The sequence below is a fragment of the Quercus lobata genome, chromosome 2 (assembly GCF_001633185.2).
Source record: "Quercus lobata isolate SW786 chromosome 2, ValleyOak3.0 Primary Assembly, whole genome shotgun sequence".
NCBI classification, from domain to species: domain Eukaryota; kingdom Viridiplantae; phylum Streptophyta; class Magnoliopsida; order Fagales; family Fagaceae; genus Quercus; species Quercus lobata.
In genome coordinates, this window is record NC_044905.1 from 33,648,199 (window position 1) to 33,672,853 (window position 24,655).

At 37.7% G+C, this 24,655-nt stretch overlaps 1 pseudogene; it reads left to right on the forward strand.

The window, feature by feature from the left end:
- The first annotated feature begins 4,008 nt into the window (after positions 1-4,008).
- Positions 4,009-24,467, forward strand: LOC115975392 (annotated as a pseudogene).
- Positions 24,468-24,655: the final 188 nt, after the last annotated feature.

Here is a 24,655-nt window from a genome sequence, read left to right on the forward strand (position 1 = left end):
ACAATTTCACTTTGTTCAACATTTCATCCACTTCCACCCTTCCTCTTCCATTTTAATTTTTATATAAATTTCTTCTTACTTCATTTCCGCCTCTCTCCTATTCTTTTCAAGTTGTCCACGATTTCAAGGTCAATACTCTCTTTCTTTCTCCAAATTTTTTTTTCCTCTTTTGGTGTATTTTTTTTTTATTGTTTCAACCACTTTTTTTTTTTCCCTACTAATGGTGCTTTTTGTTATTGTTGATTTAATTGTCACATCACATTTGTTCTTCTTTTTGGTAAATTTGTATTGACTTTTATGCATATTTAGTTAGTTTGGTATTAATTTTTTATAGTGATCAATTTAGATGTTAAACTATGAAACTTTATTCATTTTTGTTTATTTTCTAATCCCTTGGGGTGGACAAAGAACTTTTAATAGTTGTATTAGAAATACTCTATAATACCATTTATTTAGAGAAAAGCAAATGTTAGTCAAACAAAAATAATCGGATTGGTGACATTTTAATCTTTGCAATTATATTTTAATTATTGTCTTTGACATGAAAAGATGATGTCCTAACCACCGGATGAAAGGGACCAAAAAGCCATTCTTCATATACCTCATATCCAAGAATAGAAGTGGTTTGTTTTGTTTCTATACACAATTCAAGATTTCGTTTGTGTTCATGTTGGTGATTTTTTATGTGAATTCGATGAGTCGTCCCCCCTTCCTATTGGTACCACCAATCCAGTGACACACCAACTATGCCCCCTTTTCGGTGTTTGGGATTGTACAGCAGAAAAAATAAGGTTTGAGAAAGTTTGTTTAAAATTAAAAGAATATTTTTCAAATTTTATATTCTTTTCAATGATTCACAAAATGTTATAAATAACTTTTACTATAAAATGAATATTTTCATTAACTTACCTTTTGAATTTCTGAGAAAAAATTTATTGTTTTCATTTGGGTATGACAAATATATATATTTATGATTTATGATTATTTCTATAATAAATAAAAATAGAATTGTTCAAATTTATATTTATGATTTATAATTGTTCCTATATTACATTTATGATTGTTTCTATAATAAATAAAAATATGATTATGAAATACATTATTCTTTATTAAATTAGTCTAAATTGTACAAAATAAATTTAGTGAGACCACCTTAAAAAAATTATGAGCAGCTAGTTGTATATAATATTTCTAACTAAACTACCAACATAGTTTTGTTTTGTAATTTAACTAATTGACACTTCAGGGTGTTTTCAACGGAAACATCTAAAAGCCCAAAGCCCTCCACCTTTGTCTATTAAAAAAAAAAAAAATTTTGAACAAGGTGCCCATGGAAATATGGCAAGTGGATTGGTTTAAAATTGCAGGATAATTTTATTTATTTATTAATTATTATTTTTAATGTTGTAAATGGTTAGAAATTACAATTGCTATCTCTTTTTTATCTTCTTTTGTCTTCTTCTTTTCTTTTTCTTTTTTTCTTTTTTTTTTTTGTGTGAGTGTTTTATGTTTTAGGAGGAGGGAGACATAAAAGTGGATTTAGTCTATTTTTAACAGAGGTGGGTTATATAACTTTAATTAAACTAATCTCATGTTAATAAAGTGTCAAATTTTAAATTAGAGATAAGTAACTTAAATTTCAATCAAACCAGGATAAGGCAAGTTGTAATTTCCCCAAAAAAAAAAAATTTATTTTGTTTCTAATTTCTCACGAAAGATTGACACATATAGCTAGCTGCTCTAGCTCCTCTTATTTTTTAATTTAAAGTTTAACCTCAGCCTCAACGTCTCAAGTCTCAACTCAACCTGTACCTGTGTGTTTGGGTGATGATTATTATTATGTCTTGTACTACTACAATGGAGGTGGAGAAGGAGGGCATACGGATACAGCAGCAATGGATGAGAGAGCAGCAGCAGCAGCCGCGAGGCAAGATTTTCAAGGGCTCGTGGGGCCCGCTGCAGCGGCGCATTCGCCATGGAGAACTGGAGATGGAGGAACATCTTCATTCCTCAAGGAAAGGTACTCCCTTTTTTATATTATGGAATTTATTATAATAAAAAAATGGTTTTTTTTTTTTTAGTTTGACAGCCATTTGATTGATGATTGATAGATTATATTGGGTTTGCTATGTTAGAACATTGAAGTGAAAATTAATTGAGATGGATTCGATTGGATTGTATTGGAGTTCAAACACATATTGTGCCTCCTAGGGCTAGGGCTAGGAGAGCACTTTCACTTCCAGTTCCATGGTATGTTATCAATTCTGAATACTTTTCAATTACTGTCCGGATTATTACATGTTGCTTTAATTGATTCATTTGTAATTGTCATCCTAAGCTACTATTTATTGTCAATTTGGTTTTGTTCTTTTTAATGTTGCCCTGTTCTTCAAATCATATTATTCATAACCAAAAAAAAAATGTTAAACCACACCTGCCCTGTTTGAAAATTTTGGAGGGAAAGTTAGTTATGCAGTTGATGACATCATCCTCCACTAACTCCCTAGGCCTATAAATACTCTAATCATTTACTCTCCCTCTCTCCCTCTAGAGACTTGTCTTTTTCTCTCTAAATTCTCAAGTTTCTTGTAATGATGTTCCTGTTTAATTCTATGTATTAACTTCTATTGGCATTGTATCCACTCTTGTATACATTTGGTTCATGAAATGGGTACTTACTTCTCAACAAAAACCCTAATTTACAGATTTATGTCATGCATTACTTATGCTTTGTATTAATTCTGTTCCAAAATCAATTCTGTTCTTCATCCATATACTGTTAAAATTATTACTGAACTTGTTCTTCTTGTTTCATTTCAATTGATGGCTGTAGCTTTATAAAACTTGACTTTGATTCAACATTTTGATGTTTTTTGTTTTGGTAATGGGTCTGTTCCAAAATCAATTTTTTTCTTCATCCATTTACTGTTTAAATTGTTAGTGAACTCATTCTTCTTGTTTGACTTCAATTTCTGTAGCTGTCATAAGCTTTATAATATACAAAAAATGTCATATCTAAATTATTTGCTAAAAAGTTATGGTTTTGGTTTGGTAATGGGTCTGTTCCAAAATCAATTTTGTTCTTCATCGATTTACTTTCTAAATTGTTATAGAACTTGTTCTTCTTGTGTGACTTCAATTGCTGCAGCTTTATAGAAGTTGACGGTGATGTCAACTTTTTGATCTCTCTGTTATTCTCAAGAACCATTCTTCCAATGATTGTGATGAACCTTCAAACTCCCTACCTTCTTTATTGCATACACAAAGTGATTCTTTGTTTTCATTAGGGACTCTCCACCAAACTGCTTACAGGCTTTTACTTTCATTGTTGTGAATGAGATGATAACTGTTTTTCTTTCAATTGCTGTCTAGTAGCCTTGAAGAAGCTCTTAGTAATTGATGGTTTTCTGTTGGTTCCTAAGAAGGGATAGATGTTTGAGGTTCTTTAGAAAATGTTTGTATTTTCTTAGATGAGCCAGATCATCTGTTATGTTTCTTAAATTACTTTTCACCTAAGAGTTTCTATCTTTTTTATTTCCTACCCAAAAAAAAAAAAAAAAGAGTTCTCTTTTTTATAATTACTTTTAAAAATTTAGTTGTAGTAGATGGATATATAATTTGATTTACAATTAATATTATGCTAGACAGGTTGTATGTGAAATTGCTTATTAACAATTTGCAACGATGCTAAATTCTGACGAAGAGCTTGATTTGACATCTGAATCTCCTCCTCTAGCATCCGAAGTTGCAGCTATTTTTGCTGAGGAAGATTCCTTGGAATTTGTTAGTAGTATGTCTGAATCAGCTGCCCATAAAGAGGTCTCCTCTTCAGTTTCAGGTGACAAACCTTATGAAGATTTACAAAGATTTCAAGATTTAGCATTAGAAGTTTGTGTGAAGATAACTTCAGAGGAAAATTTATCTGCTTATCAAAAATCGATAGCAACGGTTGACAAGGAATTAAGGGATCCAGGAGGAGCCGCATCAAGTTCTAGTGGATGAAAACTTTGCATCTCCAGCACCAGTTCAAACAGTTGCCGATCTCATTTTGTCTAAGATAGCTGAAGTACATCGTGTCTCTCAGGATATCAAGTCTCTTAGATCAATGCCCAAGTTGCCTACTAATTCCTCTGTTTGTGCTTGTGGTGATGCTGACTGTATTGAAGCTTGGGACATTCAGGAATGGCTTTGAACATCAAAATCAGAGTGTAAGATGTGTAAACTTGGTTGTTTGCTTGGAGAATCTGGTTTGGCACTCGGTCAAGCTTATAAGGAGAATAACCAGTTACATCAGGCTTTGAAGGTTACAAGATTGGCATGTTCTATTTACGGATCAATGCATCAGCATCTTGAAGAGACAAAGTTCATTTCCTCAATGGTCAGCGAAAGGAATGAAAAGACAAGACCATACAGTGTTGGTGCGAAATATGATAAATCCAGCTCTGCTGATGATTCTTTTACTTTTGAGCAATCCTCTTCTGCTAACCTTTTCTGGGCCAAGGCATGGACACTAGTTGGAGATGTATATGTTGAGTTCAAGTATTGTAGTTCATGTTCCTCTGTAAATTGCAGCTGCCCAGGTGACAGGATAAGCAGGTGTAGTGGCGCAAGTTGTAGTGGTGGAAGCAGTACGAATGACGATAAGCCCTCTGTAGCTAAGGGCAGAAAACAAGGAAAGAAATCAGATGTGAAGAGCATGTTCTCACTCTTGGGAGACCCTCCTCACCACCATAAGCATGGGATATATAAGTACCTTGGGGATCTTTCTCTTAAAGATGCATGTCAGATTTATTCAGATGCCCTAAGCTGTTATGAAGAAGCTATAAAGACATTGGGGAGACTTCCATCTGGTTCAACAGAATTATTACAAGATGTGCTCAAGAAGAAAGGGGGAGCTTACAACGAACTGGGTCGTACATGGCTTGCAAGAAACAATTTGACTAAAGCTAAAATTTGTTTTGCACAAGCTATGGCAGCATTCAAGGAAGTTTCTGATCACATCAACGTTATATGGGTTAACATGAATTTGGGCCATGGCAGACGATTATTTGCTGAAAAGATGTCATTGGAGACTGCCGTAGTACAATATTGGGAATCACTTAAATGTTACAAAGCAGCAAAGTCGGAACTTAATTTTGTGCCCAGATATGCTGACTTGAGGAATAAGGTGTATGAACAATATGCTAATACATATCTAATGCTTGGCATGAGATTGGCTAATGACGTAACAGAAGAAGTTTTAACCAGTCCTAGTGAAAGAAAAAGAAGGGAAGAACGAAGCAAAAAGAATTCAGCCGAGGATTCTATACGTATGGCATTGACATTGTTTGAATCTTTAGGTGAATCCTTCAAGCAGCAGGCTGCCTATGCTCATTTTCAGCTAGGTTGCTACCATAGGAATTGCTGTTTGAAGCTTCTGGAGTTGGGCCATAAGAAAAGGGACTCATCTGAAGGTGTTTTAGAGCAATATGTTTCCTTGGCTAAGAGAAGTTAGCAGAGTGCCTTGGAGTTTTATGGCCCACAAGCACATCCCCACATGTATCTTACCATACTCATGGAGAGGTCAAATCTTTTATTATGCCTTTCAGGCCCTGCGATATGTTCTTGGACTTTGATAGATGTTAATATTTACATTTGTATTTCTTACTCCACATTTTGAGACAGTAATGTTTTGAATTTGTTTTTGTAAAGGTAGGAATCATCTCTCTCCTACTTGCACAAAGCTCTCTCATACATGATTGAAGGACAACACGTATTAGATAAAGCTTCAAAGAATTTTATAATCCAGAATTTTATATGTTCCATTACGACTAGTATATATAAAAACAAGAACCTTAGTTACAATGGTCTAAAAGTAATTGTATATATAAAAGGAATTTTAGACCATTGTAACTAAGGTTCTTGTTTTTATATATACCAGTCGTAATGGAACATATAAAATTTTGAATTATAAAATTCTCTGAAGCTTTATCTGATACGTGTTGTCCTTCAAGCATGTATGAGAGAGCTTCATGCAAGTAGGAGAGAGATGATTCCTGCATCTGCAAAAACAAATTCAAAACATTACTGTCTCAAAATGTAGAGTAAGAAATACAAATGTAAATATTAACATCTATCAAAGTCCAAGAACATACCGCAAGGCCTAAAAGGCGTAATAAAAGATCTGACCTCTCCATGAGTATGCTCAGATACATGTGGGGATGTGCTTGTGGGCCATAAAACTCCAAGGCACTCTGCCAGCTTCTCTTGGCCAAGGAAACATATTGCTCTAAAACACCTTCAGATGAGTCCTTTTTCTTATGGCCCAACTCCAGAAGCTTCAAACAGCAATTCCTATGGTAGCAACCCAGTTGAAAATGAGCATAGGCAGCCTGCTGCTTAAAGGATTCACCTAATGATTCAAACAATGTCAATGCCATACATATAGAATCCTCGACTGAATTCTTTTTGCTTCGTTCTTCCCTTCTTTTTCTTTCACTAGGACTAGTTAAAACTTCTCCTGTTACGTCATTAGCCAATCTCATGCCAAGCATTAGATATGTATTAGCATATTGTTCATACACCTTATTCCTTAAGTCAGCATATCTGGGCACAAAATTAAGTTCCGACTTTGCTGCTTCATAACATTTAAGTGATTCCCAATATTGTACTATGGCAGTCTCCAATGACGTCTTTTTAGCAAATAATCGTCTGCCATGGCCCAAATTCATGTTAACCCATATAACGTTGATGTGATCAGAAACTTCCTTGAATGCTGCCATAGCTTGTGCAAAACAAATTTCAGCTTTAGTCAAATTGTTTCTTGCAAGCCATGTACGACCCAGTTCGTTGTAAGCTCCCCCTTTCTTCTTGAGCACATCTTGTAATAATTCTGTTGAACCAGATGGAAGTCCCCCCAATGTCTTTATAGCTTCTTCATAACAGCTTAGGGCATCTGAATAAATCTGATATGCATCTTTAAGAGAAAGATCCCCAAGGTACTTGTATATCCCATGCTTATGGTGATGAGCAAGGTCTCCTAAAAGTGAGAATTTAAGAGTATTTTATATTTTTATAAGTTTTATGTAATGGAACATATAACTTATTTTTCATTCAACAACAATACATAGTAATGACTAATTTGAACATATTCTAGAATATTATAAAAAATGTACAAACCCGATTCCATGGAACTCATATAATGTGTCACGTTAATTTTAAATTATTATATGAGTTTAGAATTGTAGGTTTTTTTTTTTTTTTTTCAAATATAAGGATATTTTTGGTAAACTGTTATAGGCACTATAATGTAATAGTTATTCTTATAGTTTAACTATTCAGTTGGTTATGTTTTTATTACAGAAAATAGTCATTCCTTATAAATAGCTATTATTTGAAATGAGAAATAACTATTTATCTCTAAAAGAGATGTAATAGCTATTTCTTAGTAGGTGTATTAATTTCTAAAATTAATATATTTCCAAATAAACAAACTTTCCATCTGTACATAATAATTATGAAAATAAAAAATCATAAAAAAATAACTAATCTCTCTTTTAAATTTAAAAATATATATATTATTTTTTAAGAAATATAATTATATGAGTAAAATATTTCCTAAAATATTTCTTAAGTTTGATTTAAAATGCTTTCATTTTATTGTCTTTAAAATATTATAATTTTTAATGTATTTTTAGGACCCATATTTCTAATTTCTAATGCTTATTATTATTATTATATTTTTACCCTAAAACTAAAGATTTTGTCCCAAATTAAATAAAATTTTATACTTTTCTGCCCAACAATTAAGGAAATAAAATAAAATAGAAAAGAATTTTGGGGCCCAAAATTGAAAAAAATGAATATTTGGACCAAATGGATCGGAGTGGACTGAATTGGACTGATATGGACCAATGTGGACCGAACATGGGTTGACCGAATGGACCAATAAGGAGTGAATGAAAAATGTGCCCACTTGAACATGGGTTTAACTGATGAAAATCCTTGAGACACACATATGAAGGAAAAATATTATTTTATGAGTTTATATGCTCATCTGTTGGAGTTGGGTTTAGACATGTGTAGGCTAGACCCTCTTATTAAGTTTGTGGATAGTACTTTGGTGTCTATTCACCAACGTACATATTCATACTCCCTTATTCATAAAACTACCTTTTTTTTTTACTAAGAAACTTTCCAAAATAGAATTTTTTTTACATACATTTGTATAGAGTCAAAGAGAGAGAAAAACATAGTTAAGTTCACTAGGCACGGAGGTTGCAGTGCTTCTACTACGTGTTGTTGATCATTTTATCCTAGGAGGTAGACATCTGTGAGTCTCAAAGCACTATTGATAGTATAAGGGGCGAAATTTGTCTTAAGGGAATTGTGTGAAACTCAAGATTTGATTAGTTTTGCTTAATCCTTCTGGTCTGTGAGTTACAATATTTAATTATTTTTTACAAATTTTTTTTGTTTATTGTTCTTTCCAGATGAATTTATTTGTGTTATTGTTTGTGATTACATCTATATATATATATATATATATATTGTTCATGTTTATATATTCACAAAAATAAATTAATTTTCTCCATGGACTTGGGCTTATTCATATCACACACATTCTTCCCATGATGTTATATAGCTTTGTAAGATCTTTCTAAACTCTCTTTAATTGTTTTGTTCTTGCTAATTTTTAGGATTTCTATTGTTGAATCAAAACTTGTTTTTCTCTATGTTAGGTTCTATATTTGTATTGTTTTATTGGCATACACATGAACACAAACTTATCTAATTATAGCTATAGAGTCTATTAGAATGGTTAGACAATGCTCAAGGTATTGCTTCAGTGTGCAAAAATAGAAAATCAACTAATTCAAGGAACATAATTTTTAACAGTTTCAACTGATCAAAATTTAAGTTTGACCAATTGAAAGTCGTATATTCATAATCAGAAATTCAGCCCATAACCCATTAGAAAATTAGGGTTTGAGACCTACTTTACTAAGTAGATAAAGAAAACTCTAGTACACGTTTTTAAGACTTTGGAGCAGATCAATTTGAGATCTAAAAGGTTGGTACCTATTGCTCTTTCAAAGTTTTTATCGATGATTACTCACATACTCTTTGAACCAGTAGATTCAAGTTGCTGATTTCCAGATATCAAGTGTACTAGATGCAAATCTTCAAGGGAACATTGAAGTCGTGGGCTGGAGGTTCACGAAGTAGCAGATTACTATCAAAGTCGTCTGTGGGATTCAACACTCAGTTTGGTAACTATAATTAGATTTACAATAAATAGGGTTATTTTGACTATAAATCTCTATCTAATAGTGAATCTGTTAACCTCAAGATTGATAAGGTTAAGTCCCCCCAAATTTTTCTTATGAAACGATTTGTCTCATTAGGTTTAATGAGTCACCATATCTTGTCTCATTTATATTTCTGCACTTGTATGATATTGATGATTGAATATTTAACCTAAAACTTCCATAATTAATCTAATTATCAAGTTGACCGGTTAAATACAATTTTTTGACAGAGGTCTAAACCCAACCCTTTAAAATATTTACGACATTTGCATACTCCTCATTGGCCTCCCTGCCGTACATAGAACCTTTAAGAACACAGTAATAATTTAATCCAAGAAGTTAGGTTAATGTTCTGAATTTATACTTTCATGCATGGCAAGAATAAGATGGAAGAAAATAATTATGCTTTTGTTTAAAAGGCTAATCCCTCTTCTTCTTCTTCTTCTTCTTCTTTTTTTTTTTTTTTTTGGTTGTAAAAATGTTAGTGAGCCTTTGACTCACATGGCACTTGCTGAAAAAAAAGGGCATTAACGATAACGACCAAGCCAGAGTAGCTTTCCACCATGAGACCCCCGAAAACCCATCTCATATGCAAATAAATTCATGCTTCCCTTGCAAAGCCTTTGTTTCAAATACTCGAAGAATCTCCCCAACTCTCTTGCGCATCTTCTACACGACTTCAGACTTCTCCGTTGGAATCTCCTCGCTTTGTACGCTCAAAATCGTGGATGTGTCCAAATCTCAAAGGCCATTCGAAGGAAGGCAAAAATTAAATTTTTTTTTTAATTAGCCAATAATAAAGGGCCACATCAAAATTTAGTGGCGAATACCAAATTTTTATTTATTTATTGAGAAAAATTTATATTGGCAAGTTGACATTATATTGGCAAAAAAATCAAAATTTGCTACATATCACTTGAGTCCACAAAATAAAAATAAGTCTTCAATTCAAATTAGTTGATAATTATACTTAAATAAAAGAAATAAAATTAGGAATAACTATTAACAAACATAAGTTCTAGTGAGAATCTTTGATTTTGGGCCAACTAGAGTTCACCATTTATCCTCAAGGATATCAAGTATGACTCATCTTAAGAGACCACTATAAACATAAGCATCTCATAACTCATTAGAGGAGCTAATGCCGAAACTTAATTAAGAAATTCTGCCTTAAGGCTCTGAATGCCTTCAAATATAAAGAACATTCGAAAGACATTCGAGGAATGCAAAGAACAATGAGTCTTTAACAAGTTCAAACCCAGAAATTCGTTGTAATTCTCTTGCAAAGACCATTCAATTTATCTTCCAACCAACAGAGAAGATTATGCTTTCAAATCAAAACTTCTTATGCATGTGGATCAAAAAAATATTCAAGAAGACTAATTTAAAGAATCAACTTTTTGTAAAATAATTAAATACAAATAATTGTACTCATTTATTCATAAATACAAATTAATATTATGATTCAATTTCAATGGTTTAATTTCAAACTTAAGATTTTGTGTTTATAGAAATCATTTACAACCTTGTCTCATAGCAAATCGTCTCGGTTATGTATCAACAACAATCACACAGCGATCGAGCTAATTCAGATCCATGCTTCACTTCCGTGTAGTTAAACAAATTGGAAGTTGATTCTCAACAGAAAAGAAAAAAAAAACAAAAAAACAAAAACTTCCGTGTAGTTAAACAAATCCTCCCATTCCCTTGTAATTTGGCACGGACTAGTCATGCAAGAACTCTAGCCTCCCCCGATTGTAGATTGCACCAAGTGAATGTGTTAGAAGTTAAACTTGTTTTTAATTAATCTTTCATAAATAAGTGTGAGTTTCATAAGTTAATGTAGTGGGAGGTTTATTGAAGTTATGTGTGGGATTTATGAATGTAAGAGTTAGAAAAATAAATGTAGTGGGAGTTAATGGTTGGATGGTGTACTATATAAACCCATTCATCCATCAAGTTCTAAATAAGAGTTGAAGAGAAATACAAAGCTTTAAAGAGTTCTAACTCTTCCCTCTCCACTCTCTCTCCCTTTATTTAATTTGTGAGTGTAAGTCTCTTCTATACACTAAGTAGTGTGTGAGTATTTGTGAGAGAAAGTGAGGAGAGGGCCATCAGTATTTTGTTTTATTTCCAACAGAATGTTGGGCCCGTAAACCCCAAATCATGGAAGCCACAAAAGTCAATCTTTCTAACCAACTCCAATGCTCATCAGCCTTAATAGTTCATTATAAAATCCTTCAAATAAAGCCACAAAATTGAAATCTATCAAGTAAAAGTTCTCAACAAACTCCACTTCTTGTCCTTCGTTGAATGGTAGGCCTATCAAATGGGTGGATAAAAATACTCCTAAAACCTTTAAAATGGTCAAAATACCATCAAAATGCCCCTTAAAACTTGAAAATGACCAAAATACCCCCCCAAAATCTAAAAAATTACTCAAATATCCTTAGAATCTAATAAAATGACCAAAATACCCTTCGAACCTAAAGAATGAATGAAATGCCTCCTAAAACCAGAGGCGGCGCCACGTTCAGGCCAGGGTGGTCACAGGACCACCCTAACTTAGGAAATTTTTTTTTTTTTTTATATATAATAATTTAAAATTTTTATATTTGCCCACCCTTTAAAAAAAATTTGTGACCAACCTGAAATTTTTTTAAGACCAAAAAAATTAAATATTCGTCAATAATTTGGTCCCATAAAGTTGTGGCCTTTCAAACAAAAAAAAAAAGCCAAAAAAAAAAATATAGAACTAAAATATGAAAATTAAAGAAGACCCATGTTCTCTATCCTACTATCCCAGCCCGATCAAAAAAATTTTATAGAACTAAAATCTGAAAATAAAAATTAAATTGCTATAAACCTATTGAGGCTCATTTTTGGCAAGCCCAACAAGAGAAAAGGTCCAGCAACATGGGCAGACCAAAGTTAGCAAGCAAGAAAAAGCCACTGAGCCCAAGTGGTAGGAATGAATGGCTCACGGGCTCATAAAGTAGGTCCTGAAGAAGCAAACGGGCTTGAATGGGCCCAGAAAGAGAGAGGAAGCAAACCCATGGGCAATATGTAGAAAAGCGAGAATGGGCCATAGCAGGCCCAAAGTAATGCAAGCAAAGAAAGTAAGGGGCTAATGGAAGACCCATCAACCCCAAGGATGAAGTACAAAGTAATTAGGCCAGGGAAGCCCAAGAGAGTTAATAAAGCCCATGGGAAAGTAGGATTGAAAAAGGGTTGAAGAAGCCCAAGGAAAGTAAATGGGCCAAGGATGCCTAAGAGGAAAATGGGACACAAGAGCCCGCAAACAGTGTAAGAAAAGACCCAGTGAACACACTGAGTCACTGGAAGGGAAATAAACAGCAGGCTCAAAGAGACCGAGTAGGATTGAATCAAACAACATTACAGCAAGAATAGCAGAGTAGTATGGCAGGAAAATGCTAACAAAGCCATGAAGTGAACACAAAATAGACCGAGGGAAGGAAGGCCCATGATCCAGCAACACCCAATCCCCAAAAGAAGCAAGTCATAAAGAATGGCAGTTCGGAAAACAACCCACATCATAAGAAGCCAAAAGTGCACGGTAGAACGTACAAACCAATCTCCAGAACACGGCAAATGCATGAGCGGCGGGTGAAAAAGGTGAAGTATGCGCGAGATCATCAGCTTGTACCCAACCAATATAGGAAGTGGTGGGTCATGGGTCAGAGGGCATGGTCTGGCGGTGGGGAGAGGGAAAAGACCTATTCTGGGGTTCTTGCTCAGGTTCTTTTAAGAGAAATGTCCTGTTGGAATGACATGCCACCCAAAAGAAGTAAGGATAAGTTGGAACCACTAAGTGCATGCCATGAGGGATAGAGAGAGAGAGAGAGCACACACACTGTAACGGGTAGAAAAGCCACAGCAAAGAAACAAAGAAAATAGTCTTCTTTGTCTGGCAGAGGGGAGCGGCATAGCCAGCACAGGTAAGTGGTGGTGGCTGAACCACTGACGACTAGTAAGTGGTCAGCAAAGACACTCACAACAGACAAAGGCAGTTAAGGGCTAAAACAGTAAATACCAGTCACGACAAGCTCTATAAAGGACCCCTTGCTGTGCACTAAGAGAGGGATTTGAAAAATCATAGTAATAGGAATTTCTAGAGAAAAATATAATCCAGAAGTAAACATTGAAAAGGAAAGGAAGTAAAACAAAAGAAAAGGAAAACTAAGAAGTAGGAAGGAGAGGAAAAGAAAAACAGAAAGTTTAGAACGGCAGGCATGCACCAATAGGTTGATTTCCTCTCTCCCTCAATAGCCTTGCTCTTTATAAAAGGCAAAAGATCTGTATTTGGGCATAGAATATTTAGGCCTATTCTCTCAAAACAATTAATCTCTTCTCTGAGATTACTCTTGTTGAGGGAACAATCGTCCCTTTCTTGGTTTTAATCCCATGTATTACTTGGTATGGCAGAGTAACACTTTGATTTTGCTAACTCTATTTATCATTCACTTAGCTTATTCTATATACATAGAGCCTTTTGTTGCTCACTTTTATTTATTGTAGTTAAAAGTAGTGATTATATTTTCTTGTGTTATCTGTATTATATCTGTCTGCCATAACTTCTTTATAGCGACTTTGCTTGTCATAGGCATGTAACCAAAACCTGGCAGAGGTGGTGTAGTTTGTGCACAAGCTGGACCAAGGTAGGTTTCAGTTGGACCGGTCCCAACTCCCTTATCCAGAAAAACTCAGGCCTAGTGCAAGAGGAAGCAGCCCAACATGGTGAAGTCCTCTTCAAGAAAGGGTATGATGGGGACCCCTTAAGATGTTTGGGTCCCAAGGAAGCAAAAGAAATGCACTTAGGAGAATGTGGATTGCACTAGGGGAAGAAAAAGTTATATAGATGTCTGCTGCAAATGGGTTACTACTGACCCACCATGAAGAAAGATACGGTAGAATTTGTTAAAAAATTTTATAACTGCCAAGTACAGGCCAACTTTATTCATACCCATCTGTAGAACTTACACAATATGGTCACCCCATGGCCCTTCCACACTTGGGGGTTTGATTTAGTGGGACCAGTTAACTCCCTATCGCGTGGGTATATATGGATTCTAGTAGCTACAGAATACTTCACCAAATGGGCAGAGGCAGTGCCACTCTGCAAAGCCACAGGAGGAGCGGTAGCAAACTTCATCAAGGAAAATATAATTGTAAGGTTTGGGGTACCCTACAAAATTATCAGTGACAACGGCACACCCTTTGTGAACAACGAAGTAAGGAAAATGTTGGAATTCTACCAAGTCAAGCATCATCGTTCATCACCCTATTACCCTCAAGGAAATGGGCAAATGAAGGCGACGAACAAAACCCTTATAAAGATCATCAGTAAAATGAGTCAAGAATATACAGGGGGATGGGCAACACACCTGCTAGACGCTCTTTGGGCTTACAAAAAATCACCAAAGTCTGTCACAGGATTTTTACCATTTTCCTTAGTATACGGGACGGAGGTAGTGAGCCTAGCAAAAGTGAAGACTCCATCTTTGAGAGTTATGGAGATACAGGGGAAGGAAAAAGAGGAGGAAGCCTTTACAGTAGAAAGATGTGAAGATTTGGAAGGGCTTGATGAAAGAAGGGAAGAAGCCCAAGAGCGTAGCCGCAGATATAAATAAAGGATGACAGAAGCCTATGGAAGGATGACTAAAGAGAGGGTGTTCGCAGAAGGACAACTTGTGCTAAAAGTGGCGGACTATGTCAAGCGAGGTATGGCATGACCATCTAAGTTTGCACCAAAATGGGAGGGATCTCTTATGATAAGAGAAGTACACCCAAGTGGGTATTATTGTCTAGCCCAGATGGATGGCAAGAACCTAATGGATCCCATCAATGAAAAATGGTTAAAGCGTTATTATGTCTAAGATGAGGTTATGTAGTTATCCCTTTTATTCAATGAGTTTAATGTTTACCTTTTGTTCTCTTTTCCTTCAAGTGGCCATATCACAAGACAAGTTTGTAATATACTTTTATGAGTACACAATGAAAAGATATGAAGCATTATAAAAAGCATTCTATGTCATAAGCAGTAGCAGAAATAGCAACCAAGTGTAGCATCTCAAAAGTTACAAACCCAACTGTGCCAACTATATCAAACTAGCCAAATAAGTGCTATAAAAAGAAAATATGTAGATGAAGTGTACTAGATGGGGTAGTAAAAGAAGGAAAAGAACAAAAGAAAAGAGAAGGGAACTATATCAACGAAGCCCAGAGATAAGAGGCTGGTCTCCAAAGCGGCTGTACCCACCAATGCTGGTAAGAAGACGCTCACGACGACCCTCCAAGTCTGCCACCTCCTTCCTCAAAGTCTCAATCCATGTGTCAATGGCATCTACAGCAGGCTGAACCTTCTTCATGAAGAAAGCTCGGGCAATCTCACGGAGATGGTCTAGGATGAACTCCACAGCAAAACCCACACTAACCAGCTCCTGAACCGCAGCTCTCCACTATAGGATCCTCTCGGAAGAGACAGTGTCAACGAAGTTATGCTCAATGTCATTCATTGTGCTCCCCAACAGCTTTAAGAAATGCTCCTTGGCAGAACGACCGAGGCGGAATCCCTACATGAAGTCACCCCGGCTATTGTAAACTGCCTCTAGATGATAAACGTAATCCTGAGAAACTCTGAAGCCATGGAAGTCCACATAAGGAGGGCCAAAACTCCAGAAGTCTATAGGATCGAGGTCGTTAACCTCAGGCTAATCAAAATGCGTAAAAAAGGCTGCAGCCTCACTCACAGGGTCAGGAACCCTAGCAGAACTGCTGCCCACCTCAAACTGAAAAGGGATAGTAGGCAATGGACTTAACAAGGAGTATGAGACTTAATACAAGAAACCATGATCTAGGAGCAATGAACTCACAAGAAAGAAATGAGGTAGGAGATGAGAAAACTCAACAGGACTCGTGAGAATTGGGGTTGTAAAAGTGGCAGAAACTGGTGCTGTAGCAATGGCAGAAACTGGAATAGTGGATGTTAACGCTGTGAGAGTAGTAGAAACGGGCACAGTAGCAGTGGCAGAAACTAGAATGGTAGATGTTGGCGCTGCGGGAATGGCAGAAACAGGTGCCGTAGATATGGTAGGAGAAGTAGCTATAGGCATGCCTGTATCCACTACAACTTCTGGCTCTTTAAAGGTCTCTGCAATTAGAAGAATGAAGAAGAGATAACAAAAAAAGGGAGGAAGAGGCACATACCCATGAATTCGGTCTCGGAATCAACACTCTCCTCCTCATCAGACTCAGAAGTCCTCCTCTTTATGGTGGGCTCATCATCAGGATCCTCAAGAGCATCCTCAGATCCCTCAGAGGACAAGTCCGCATCAGGCCCACGAGTGGTAGAACTAAGGATGGAAGAAGGGGTAATCACCAAAGAAGAACCATCTTTCACAGCCTGAGATAGAGCTGCGACGGGGTCGTCGGTGGAGATGACAAGAGATGTGGTAGGAGAAGCAACTTCAGGCTGGGCAGCAGAAGGGATGGTCCCCTCTTGGGGAATAAGTGTCTCAACAGAAATGGGAGTGTCCTCAGTAACCCCCTCGGTATGAGTACCCTCTATGGGTACCAGCTTAGTGGAGGGGATGGGAGCCTCGGCAGAAACTCCCTATGCAGCAGCTAAAGTGGCAGAAGTTATGGTCCTAAACATAACATCAGCTCCCTCAAAGAAACCTTCCATGGGTATGCCCATGGAGGCAGAAAGCTCCTCAGCTGTGGGACGATATATGGAAATAGGCTCAAGCTCATCCTGGAAGATAAAAGTGATGAGGAAGAATGAGGAACAGAGGAAGCCGTAACTAGATGATAAAAAGAAAAGAGAAGGGACACGGCTAAAGGTATGTGGCAAAGGGAATGTAAAGAAAATGGAAGGAAGGAGTTGTACCTCAAATTCGGGCTCATCTAGTAATATGGGACGGGTGACAGATGCATCCTCCTTATGCTTAGAATACAAAAGAAAAGAAAACAGAAGACAAGGTTAAAGAAGAAGAGCCAACAAGCATACAAGTGTTAACCACAGGAAAGCTAAAATACATATGTATAAAAGACAAAGTAGATTTAAAGATAACATACCCTCCGCTCAATAGTGGGCACAGGATGAGGGGATGTCTTTCTCTTGCTACCCCGTGTCCTACTGGAAGGAGGAGCACCTGTGGATGGCCGTGGAGCAGTAGACTTAAGCTTGCTGGCAGCAGGGCGTGCATTAGAGCGGGTGCGGGCTGAAGAAGGAAGAGAACCCTTTAAAACTATACGACCTATGGGAGGAAGGTCACTCTCAAGAGGCACCACCTCACCACCCTTTTTGGAGGATTTGGGTTTGGCAGGACCCTTCTTGCCCAGTGCAGAAAGGTTTGTAATCTTTACCTTTTTCTCCCAACCTGAAGGGTAATCACCAGCATGCCAATACCACCCTCCACCCTCCTCATCCCACTCAAGGATGGCGGACCAATCTTGCTTCCTAGCATAGGCTAACACGGATTTGGAAAGAAGAAGCAATCAAGGATTAGCTTAAATAACCATACCAAGTCTATCGGGGGGAATAAGGGAAAAGCCACAGCTACCCAACAATTCTTGCTCAAAAGAGGTCATCATGGTCTGCCAATATCCGTGCATGGCAGGAGTGCAAATGCCTTCTCTCAATGAGCCTGGAATAGTAACTGCAGTAAAGTGCTGCCTCCAGAAATCAAAAGCAGTATGCCGCAGGAACAGTCTAACAGAAGTAGGAGACTCCATGAGAGAAGAGAGGTCATTAGGAATGTCCTAGTCTAGCCCAAATTGTCTTCTAACCTGATTAGCAGGATAATACACAAACTTGATTACCTCGTCCGCTAGATAAGGCAGCCACCCAGCATTGGTAGCTGCCAAATAGGTAATCCCCCTCTCCTCAAAACCAACCAGCGGAGTGGTAGTTCCAACTGTATCAACAAACTGACCCATCACAGAATCGGCACATGTATAGACTGCACCCAAGTGTTTGTATGCTCTCCAAGAGAATCTGACTCCTTTATCAAAGAACTCAATGATAGGATGATAAATTGGCTTCAAACCAGACCAACGAAAACTCAGACTCGAATCTGAAACAAAAATCAATAATAGCTCTCGGACAAAACTGATACTTTTCCTTAGCAAAGTGAAAGGGTCTACACTTAGCCAAATGTTTGGTGCAGCGCTCATATAACAGGTGTTGTAGAACGGTACTATGAACAGAAGAAGTAACTATATGGCAAGAGCTTGCCTGGTCCTCATCGCTCCATAGGATATCTAACTGTACATACAAATGTCCTAAGAACATAGGGGCCAGTGGCAAACTTACCCCGGCAGATATCTTAATAGCTAAACGGAAATACAAAGGCTTCACAGCATAATGGGGTGGGAACCAAAAATGAACTTACAGAGTCAAAAAGTGATGAAGGCTGCACGACGAGCAGCGGCAAAAAACTTGGAAGAAGAACTAACCCAATACGATAACTTGGCATTCCCATTCATTCTTTTCTTCAACTTGGCCTACACGGCCTCTTCCTTCGGAGAAAGCTCTAAAGAGCCAAGATCGACATCGCCAAGGATGGGCAAGAGAAGCTGATTTGCCACGTCCTTAAGGGTCACAGTGATCTCACCGCAGGAGAAGAAGAAAGTGTGGGTGGCGGTGCACCACCGGCGGACTAGATGACGGAGATTAAAGAGGTCCCTGTAGTTGGATAAGCAATGGGACATAACAATGGCCTTCAATACGCCAACCCGTTGTGGCAAACCCATGAAGCCCGTATTGGATAACTCTCTATCTACCCACTCCTTCCAACACAAGGCCATGCTCGACCCAAACTCGAAATGAATAGACACGGGGAGCGAAGTGCCCTAGCGAATGACTAAATCGGGAATCGAAGAAGCCAATGGTGCCCAAGGAGCCTCCGTGTTGCAACGACAGAGAGCAAGCCACACAGGGCCTAGCGGTGGCAGCATGCAATCACCGGGAACCTTTGGAAAATGAGGGTGGATATCGTACCAAGGATCTATTAGAGGGGCATATTCACTGTCAGAGGGACGTCGCGCCTCCTCCTCGCCGGAAGAGTCAGGCTCGGAGTACACGGCCTCCTTGCCTTCATCATAGGTAGCAGGAGGATCAGAAACAACATCTTTCCCCTTACAACGGGAAGAGCTCTAGCCTTGATGGCTGATCGGAACAAATGGGTGAAAATACTTGAAGAAGGAAACACGGTGAAGGAAGGGGAACGGAAAAGTCGTTTGTGTGGAAAAAGGAGAAACTGGTTGAAATATGAAGGGAGGCTTCTTTAAATATCAACATCATTAAAACTGAAGTGAAGGGAGGCGATGGGTTAGCCACCGGATAAGGAATAAAATTAATGAAACAAGGCTGCCCTTTAGTATAACCACCAAACTGGGAAATTCGAAGAGCCAACACTGTTCATGACGAGAAAGAAAAGAAACACACATGAGTTGGGGACTACTGTTCGAAAAAGCCTACGAAGGAAAAGAAGAAAAAAAAAAGACAGAAAAGGGCAGAAAAGTCTTTTATTCGCATATAAACTGCAAGAACGTTTCATATGCTCAGGGGGCTAAATGTTGAGACTCATTTTTGGCAAGCCCAGTAAGAGGAAAGGCCTAGCAACATGGGCAAACCAAAGTTAGCAAGCAAAAAAAAGCTATTAAGCCCAAGTGGCAAGAATGAACGGCTCACGGGCTCATAAAGTGGGTCCTAAAGAAGCAAATGGGCTTGAATGAGCCCGGAAAGAGAGAGGAAGCAAACCCATGGGCAGTATGTAGAAAAGCGAGAATGGGCCACAACAGGCCCAAAGAATGCAAGCAAAGAAAGTAAGAGGCTAATGGAAGATCCATCAGCCCCAAGGATGAAGTATAAAGTAATTGGGTCAGGGAAACCCAAAAGAGTTAGTAAAGGCCCATGAGAAAGCAGGATTAGAAAAGGGCCAAGGAAGCCCAAGGAAAGCAAATGGGCCAAGGATACCCAAGAGGGAAATGGGACACAGGAGCTCGCAAACAATGAAAGAAAAGGCCGAGTGAACACATTGAGTCATTGGGAGGAAAATAAACAGCAGGCCCAAAAAGGCCGAACAGAATTGAGTCAAACAACATTACAGCAGGAATAGCAGAGTGGTACGGCAGGAAAATGCTAACAAGGCCACAGAGTGAACACAGAATAGGCCGGGGGAAGGAAGGCCCATGATCCAATAAGGCCCAATCCCCAAAAGAAGTAAGTCATAAAGAATGGCAGATCAGAAAACAACCTACGCCATAAGAAGCCAAAAGTGCATGGCAAAACGTACAGACCAATCTCCAGAACACGGCAAATCCAAGAGCGGCGGGTGAAGAAGGTGAAGCGCGCGCGAGACCCAGGCATCACCAGCCTGTACCCAGCCAATATAGGAAGTGGTGGGTCATGGGTCAGAGGGCATGGTCTGGCAGTGGGCAGAGGGAAAAAACCTATTCTAAGGTTCTTGCTCAGGCTCTTTTGGGGAAAATGTCCTACTGGGATGACATGCCACCCAAAAGAAGTAAGGATGAGTTGGAACCACCAGGTGTATGCCATGAGGGATAGAGAGAGAAAGCACACACACTGTAATGGGTAGAAAAGCCACAGTAAGCAAACAAACAAAATAGCCTTCTTTATCTAGCAGAGGGGAGCGACACAGCCAGCACAAGTAAGTGGTGGTGGCTGAACCACTGACGACCAGTAAGTTGTCGGCAAGGACACCCACACCAGACAAAGGCAGTTAAGGGCTAAAACAGTAAATACTAATCACGGCAGGTTCTATAAAGGACTCCTTGCTGTGCACTGAGAGAGGGATTCGAAAAATCACAATAATAGGAATTTCTAGAGAAAAACATAACCCAAAAGTAAACATTGAGAAGGAAAGGAAGTAAAACAAAAGAAAAAGAAAACTAAGAAGTAGGAAGGAGAGGAAAAGAAAAACAGAGAGTTTAGAACGGCAGGCATGCACCAATAGGTTGATTTCCTTTCTCCCTCAATAGCCTTGCTCTCTATAAAAGGCAAAATATCTATATTTGGGCATAGACCATTTAGGCCTGTTCTCTCAAAATAATTAATCTCAAAATAAGGAGGATGGCCAGTTACATCAGGCTTCGAAGGTTGTAGAATTGGCGTGTTCTATTTATGGATCAATGCCACAGCATCTTGAAGACACAAGGTTCATTTCCCCAATGATTAGTTGCTCATCATGGCAGAAAAAATTCATTGAAAGAAATGAAAGCACAAGAACATACAGTGTTGGTGAGAAGGATGACATTTCCAACTCTACGGATGATTCTCAAACTTTTGAACTATCCTCTTCAACTTACCTTTTCTGGGCCAAGGCATGGACACTCGTTGGAGATGTTTATGTTGAGTTATATATGATAAATGGTAGAGAGATCTCAATACAGGCAAGGAGGAAATCTAGTAATAGACAATTGAGAATGTCTTCTGAGGTGGCTATGGAAGTTGAAAGGCTCAAGAAGAAGCTGGGGCAGCATAACCAGAATTGCAGTTCATGTTCTTTGGTAAATTGCAGCTTCCAAAGTGACAGAGCAAGCAGTGGTAGTAGTGGCAGCAGTAGCAATGCAGATATGCACTCAGTAGCTTATGGCTAAAAACAAACAAAGAAATCACATGCTAAGAGCATGTCCTACTCACTTTTGGGAAACCCCGAAAATGACCAAATGCATAATAGAAAAAATTCTGGTATTGAGTGTCTACAGCTCACCAAAGGTGATAAAAGCCTAAAAGAAGCTTCTTATACTAATGGGGTAAAACCTTTGGAGACTAATTCTAAAAAGGTGGAGGGTTTTTTGGAGATGCATGATGTTGGCTCCACTGTGGCATCTCAAACTGAAACAGCTCCCAAAGAAGCACCTGATGTGAAAATCGGTAGTATATTTAAGTACCTTGGGGATCCTTTAGTTAAAGATGCAGAGCATAATCTTTTAGAAGCCCTAAGTTGTTATGAAGAAGCTGGAAAGGCATTGGGTGGACTTCCATCTGGTTCTACAGAACTACAATTTGTATTCAAAGAGAAAGGGTGGGTTTGCAACGAATTAGGTCGTCATAGGCTTGCAAGAAAAGAATTGAAAATAGCTGAAGATGCTTTCGCAGAAGCTATCAATGCATTTAGAGTAGTTTCTGATCACACCAATATTATATTAATTAACTGTAATTTGGGCCATGGGAGATGATCACTGGCTGAAGAGATGGTATCAAACATTGAAAATCTCAAAATACATGCAATTTTCCATAATGCATACAACCAAGCATTGGAGACTGCAAAATTAGAATATAGTGAATCACTTAGATATTATGGGGCAGCAAAGTCAGAACTGAATTTCATCACCGAAGAGGCTGATTCTGTGACAAGTAGCTTGAGGAATGAGGTATATACACAATTTGCTAATACATATCTAAGGCTTGGCATGCTCTTGGCAAAAGAAGATGAAACTGCAAAAGTTTATGAAAATGGAGCAATGGAAGATACACGTGTAGGTTTTAACAATGAAAGAAAAGGAAGGAAAGAATTAAGAAAACATGAGATTTCAGCCAATGATGCGATAAGGGAGGCATTGTGCGTGTATGAATCATTAGGTGAATTGCACAAACAAGAGGCTGCATATGCTTACTTTCAGTTGGCTTGCTACCAAAGGGATTGTTGCTTGAAGTTTTTGGAGTCAGATCATAAGAAAAACAATTTGTCTAAAGGTGAAAACAGCATTCTCCAACGAGTCAAGCAGTATGCTTCCTTGGCCGAGAGAAATTGGCAAAGAGCCATGGAGTTTTATGGTCCAGTGACACATCCCAGCATGTACGTGACTATTCTCATGGAGAGATCAGCTCTTACCTTAAGCCTTTCAGGCCTTTTACACTCAAATGCAGTATGTTCTTGGACTTCTCTGTTTCTTGTACACCTTTTTATTTAATGATTATACATGTTACTCCCATGGCTTGTGGAAAATGTGATAAGACACCAAATTATCTTTCTCGTCATGATTAGAATTATGGAGATTAGGCTACGCTAGAACCAACCTAAATTTTATAAATTGATACTCAAACCAGCAAAACCGAGTCATCAAGGAGCTATCTCCAGTTTTGGAGATGGAAATAATGATGACGATAATGATGCCTTCAAGCCTTTACTCAATTTAGGTGGCAAAGCAGTATGATTACACTAGGTAACCTCTTAGGTTCAAGTCTTATTCATTAAGGAAAAAAACTTGATGATAAGACTTTTAGAAAGAACCCAAATTTGCATTTTTTTTAAATTAAGCATATCAAGTTTTTTTTTTTTTTAATGAGTAAGACTTGAACCTAACACCTAAGTAGTGCAATCCTACTGCTTTACTCAAATTTGCATTTCAAACTGAATTAATCATCTTATAATATTTTTTATGTTATTTAAATGATTACATTTTGAATAGCCTTTTGATGGAGAGGGGAATCTGATGTTTAGATTTATTTTTCCTTGTGTTATAAAAGTTTACAAAATACTTCAAGATAGTGTGCTCAGCAATTTAAACACAAATCTTATTGCAGTTCCATACTTCCATCGTAAGCCAATGTGACCACACTTCGTATTTGGCATCATCACAAAAAAGATTAGCATCGCTTGGTATTATTGTATGAGATTCAGTAAACATGAGGCCTAGGAAGGAATCATTTCTTTTGTATTGCAACATGGTTAGGGCTCTTGGCTCAGTTTCAAAATTTTATGATGTATCAGAAAATTATGGGCTTGTTGCCAATGAGTTATGATGTCATGGTCAGCTTAGCATTGTTAATTTACTCTCCACTTTTTGAGAGATATTAAATATATTGCGCTTGCTTTTTAGATGCTGGAATCAGCTCTATCCTGCATGCTTGAACGACACCATGTATCAGATAAAGATTCAGACTCTTTTAGAACCAGCTATCCCAAGATTCATGAGAAATTCTGGAAACAGTTGCAAATGCTTTTGAAGAAAATCCTGGCCATGACAATTTCAGCCAGTGCAAACAAGTCTGCTCCTGTTTCTCAACCAAATACAGTATCCAACAGGTGAGGTGATGCTGAAAAGCTGAGAGAGCTTTACAAAATGTCTCTGAAGTTCACCGATATGAGTCAATTGCATGCCATGCACGTATTGTGGACATCATAATCAGAAATTATCTCTATAGTTTTCATTTTTAAACATTTTCATTTTAGGAAAGCTCAGACGGTTATGGATAGTTGAACATTACTTGGTATGCTACTCTCTATTGATTGCCTATATCACTGAGAGGAAGATTTTGAAGATGAATGGTTGGCAGTTTCATATATTCATTTTGATTGAGTCAGATAACATAT